Source organism: Arvicanthis niloticus, chromosome 16 (genome assembly GCF_011762505.2).
Source record: "Arvicanthis niloticus isolate mArvNil1 chromosome 16, mArvNil1.pat.X, whole genome shotgun sequence".
Classification (NCBI taxonomy): Eukaryota; Metazoa; Chordata; class Mammalia; order Rodentia; family Muridae; genus Arvicanthis; species Arvicanthis niloticus.
In genome coordinates, this window is record NC_047673.1 from 16,615,584 (window position 1) to 16,620,596 (window position 5,013).

At 40.7% G+C, this 5,013-nt stretch overlaps 1 long non-coding RNA gene across 1 annotated transcript; it reads left to right on the plus strand.

Moving 5' to 3' along the window:
• Positions 1-201: 201 nt before the first annotated feature.
• Positions 202-3,587, plus strand: LOC143434658 (uncharacterized). The gene is made up of 2 exons (XR_013104303.1): positions 202-1,127; positions 1,848-3,587. It is a non-coding gene; the product is annotated as an uncharacterized LOC143434658 (long non-coding RNA).
• Positions 3,588-5,013: the final 1,426 nt, after the last annotated feature.

Consider the following 5,013-nt stretch of genomic DNA (forward strand, 5'->3'; position numbering starts at 1 on the left):
GCATTAACTTTCAGACACGCCCACTTAGTTTGGGTAGGGCAAGCCTGGAAGGGAACACACCTACAGCAAAAGGAGGGTGAAGTGACACCAGATGACCTTTGTCAAAGATTGCCCAAGAGGTTTCTGAAACCAGTTTCTCCAGCCTTGTAGAAATGTTTGTTTATGCAAGAGGCAGTTCTCAAAATCCAAAGGTCAGCCTCCTTTGCCAATGCCACCTCCTCCACGGAAGGTGTGTTTCTGACTTTGTCCTTCTTTGACCGCTCCCTGGTGATCAGGGCTTCTACCTGATTGTCACCACCTGACCACTAACTTAGCTTTTTGTCTTCCTACCCACTACCTCATCTTGAGGATGGCTACTCCACATCACCACAAAACCAGTGTCCAGGAAGTGCTGTGTGTATTGTGTGTACAGAAAGGCAAGTTTACTTCATTTGTGCAGGTTGACCAAGGTACCTCTGGGACATTAGCATTATGTGTGTGAATATTATCCTCTGGCCGTGTGCATAGTGAGTGCTCAATAAACAAGAACTGGTGAGCCTGGAGGGGTCGGCCAAGGATAAAGCATGAAGAAAAGCCTGTGAATGAGCCCCCTCCTTGTTGGTACGAGTGTTCAGGTACTACCACGGTTACGAACTCAACAAAGTGGGTTGTGACATTAGCACTGCTGGGATCATACAGGAGAGGACTGTGACATCATCACTGCTGAGACTGGGCAGAAGTGAAAGTTAACTGTGACATCATCACTGCTGAGACTGGGCAGAAGTGAAGTTAACTGTGACATCATCACTGCTGAGACTGGGCAGAAGTGAAGTTAACTGTGACATCATCACTGCTGAGACTGGGCAGAAGTGAAAGTTAACTGTGACATCATCACTGCTGAGACTGGGCAGAAGTGAAGTTAACTGTGACATCACTGCTGAGACTGGGCAGAAGTGAAAGTTAACTGTGACATCATCACTGCTGAGACTGGGCAGAAGTGAAGTTAACTGTGGCATCACTGCTGAGACTGGGCAGAAGTGAAGTTAACTGTGATGTCAGCACTGCTGAGATCAGGCAGAAGAGAAGCTGGTATTTCTGTTATATTGCATGGAGTGTTTTTGGAATGTCACATAAATAATCCATCTTAGGTAAATATTTATTATATTTAATAATGATGATAATTAATAGCAGTTACATTTAAACATTCATTACATGACGGACTCTGCCAAATTCTCTTATCCATGTCGTTTTATGTATCAGATTAAAATTTAAAGTTCATGTCATTAACTTCAGCTTATAAATGAGGAAAGTGATTTAAAAAGATAAATAATATAATCAATGTCTTTTGATCTATTATAAACAGAAGAATGGAGTTTTACATTTGAGTCTGTTTGACAAAAAAAAATTCTTGGCTGTTAATTGCTTCATTAGGAACACTGATCAGAGTGCTAAGATTAGAACCATTATTTTAAGAAGAGAGTTGGAATGGCAGCAGCTATCACTACATGCTGTGTTATGTATATTATTCCAATGATCTCACTTAATATTAAGACTGTGTAGCTAATCAGCCATGTTCTGTTTTTCCCTTGTGAAAATGTAAAAATCCAAGCTCTTTAAGATCATGCAACTTGCTATAGGTGGTCTTTGCTATAGGTGGTCTGCCATCATCTATGGAAGTGTGGGGCCCAACCTTCATTACTGTTCCTCCATAGCATTCTATTTAGAATCTAATACAGCACAGATTACCAAAGTCTGGTAGATACACCATACATACCTTTTCCTTCATATGAGCCTATTCTCCCTTCTTATAATAGCTAAGTAACATATACGTGTGCCAGACTGGTTAACTCTTTTCTCCTTGTTTATAGGGTGGATGGAATCATGGATCCATGCTTCTACCTTTAACTACAGATAATAAAAGAAAGACACATTTCCAACTGATTAGTTCATGTGTAAGAGCTGTGGACTTTTGACCTAGATTTGACAACTGACGTATTTGTTCAGGAGCTTCTGTCTGGAGGATTTGGTGTGGGCAGGTGTGATGTCCTTGGGCTGCAGATGTGATGTCCTTGGGATGCAAGAGAGATGTGCTTGGGATACAGGGAGATGCCCTTGGGGTGCAGGGATCTCCTTCCTTTCCTATTGGGTGTCATACATTGAGAGCCTTTTCTCAGTTCCTTTATGCCTGCACTCCATCTCTCAAACAGAATTCTGAAGCATAGTGGGCACAGTAGGCCCCTCTGTGGGCTGAACTTCAAAATGGATATCTCATTAACATTGTAAGGAGAATTACTCTGAGATGAACCTGTCCCTTAACCAGAGTCTGTGGTCTGGTCAAAAGATGAGGGTGTTCACAGTTAGGGAACTGATGGTAAGAAGTTTTGAGCTGAAATGTGCCCGGATCTTGAGAAATGAGTCCCATCCCGTCTCACTGGGGGACAGCTCACTTCAATGGAACCTCTACAGAATACGATGCAAGTAACACAAGGTTGGGCTGTATCACTTTGCTCTTACACGTAAGTTACAGTTGGGTATCAGAAACCAAAATAATAGCTCTCTGGTCAGCCTGTGGTTCCAAACATGGCAGAGTACTAACCAGTTACACTCTCAGAATAAGGAAGATTTAAAAATGAGGGATTTCTGCAGCCACATAGACAAGGTTGCTTTGAAATGTTACTAAATCCCTTTGAAAATCACCCTAAGTTGGCTTAGTGTTTTTAAAAAAAAAAAAAAAAAAAAAAAAAAAAAAAAAAAAAAAAAGTACATATAACAGCAAGGATGAGAACCACGGAAGAGCTCACTAAGACACACCATTTTCCCCCTGCCACGCCTGAGGCTGCATCTGGCTACTGCCAAGTTTCCAGCATCCCATGACTTGAAAGTACTCAGCACACACTCACCTCTCAGAACATCTGCTCCACAACAGTAAACCAGTCGTATGAAGTTCCTTCCATTATAAAGGTGGGTGTGTCCGATTTTCCTAGCAACAACGCAGGTGTGCTATTTTCCATCTCTGTGTTTCACTCCCTGCATTTGGTTTTCAAGTTACCAAATGAAGCTAACAGCCTAACACCACCAACTTCACTGGCCTGGTGGAGATCAGCTCTGGGGTTCTTATTTAAAATCCTCATACAGCCACAGAAGGACAGTTATGGTAAGCCAGAGAAAGAAAGAACAAAAGCGTTGAGAGGATGCAACAAGCAAAAGCGGAATAAAGCCTATCCTGCCCATAATTACATTAAGTGCAATTTTTAAATAATGGTATCTTTATTGTATTAAGCTCACACATAGGAACGTCTTGCAGATGTATTAAGGAAGCCATTCAAATAAACAACTGCTCGGCCCCAAACTACACACCCCTGTGAGCTTTTGTACAGTCAGAATGGACATTTTGAAATAATGCACTTTGTTTAGGCTTTTATACTCTCGCTTCAATTACATTTTTATGCAGTTATTCATTTAAAATACACGCACTTATTTCTAAATATACTGATGAAGAGTGAATGACGTTGATTGGTTTTTTTAACTGCAAGGCCTCACTATTGTTTCTGTGCAGACACTCGATGCACACATAGCAGTGAGACAAGGCTCAAACTTAAAGAATAGAAGACGTGTTCGTGAAAAGATAAATCAGAGAAATCACTGGCTATATAAAAGAAAAAGAAAGAAAAGGTTTGGCTATAAGGAAAAATGGCTATACAAAATCAAAATTCAGAGCAAAGAAAGCTTTCAGACTCGGAGAGAAGCACATGATGAAAGAGACAATCCACCAATCAGAAAAGCTAATTATTTATGCATCAAACAGAAGACTTGCAAAATATGTGAAGAAAAAAAAAAAACCTCATGGAATTGAATCAAAACCATCAATCCACAATTTCAGTTGGAGGTTTGACTAAGTCTGTATATAAACCAAAGATTGTATATCACCAATGAAAGATCAAAAACCCTACATGAATGGAGACATAAGCTGCCTTTGTGTGTTCAAAGACTCAATTCAGTAAAGGTGTCAACTCTTCCCAAAGTGATACATAAATTTAGTAAAATATTTATCAAAACCTGAGCAAAGTTTTCTTTGTAGATACAGATAGGTTTATTCTGAAATCTTATGAGGAAGAAAAGGAAATAGAATAATTTTAAAGCAGTTTTATAGAGAGGTGTGAAGTGGGATCTCGGCCTGAAGATGCATACTTATAAAGCCAGCATTTGACAGGCTGAGGCAGGAGGATCATGAGTTTAAAGGTAGCCTGGACAAAATATTGGGTATGTAGTCAACTTAGGATACACAGCAAAACTGTTCTCTCTTGATAGATAGATAGATAGATAGATAGATAGATAGATAGATAGATAGATATCATTCACCCCCATACTCTCTCTCTTACACACACACACACACACACACACACACACACACGCACACACTCATGCACAGACACTAAATTGAGAAGAATAACTGGGCTTAATTTTCAGAATTAGCACTTAGTTATCATCATCAAGTTTGAGTCATACAGGATGTGAAGAAAGGCTAGGTGTGGTGGTTGGTGCGCAGCTGTAATCCCGGCACTTGGAAAAGACAGGAAAGCTCTCTAGGGCTCATGGGCCAGCCAGCCCCAACACACTTGTCAGCTCTAGGCCCATGAGAGGTCTTGTTTCAAAGGAGGTGGACAGTGTATTACTGAAGATGACTCCCAAGGTAGTCCTGTGACCTCCATATATTTGCATGCATATGCACCTGTGCCTATACACACACACACACACACACACACACACACATGTGTGCGTGCATTCAAACACACCAAGACAAGTACATGTATACACATCACACACAAAAGTGAAATGTTTTGTTTCTTAACATAGATCATGCCATAGATCAACTCAGTGGAAGCAAGTCACAGATTAGAGAACCTAGAAGTAGCTGCACACAGTAGGACCAATTGATCTTCACACAGCTATGAAACTGGTGCAATGGAGAGAGGATTGTCCTCTTAATACACAGTGCTATTATAGTGAAATTGGGAGGGAGAGAGACGGGAAGTA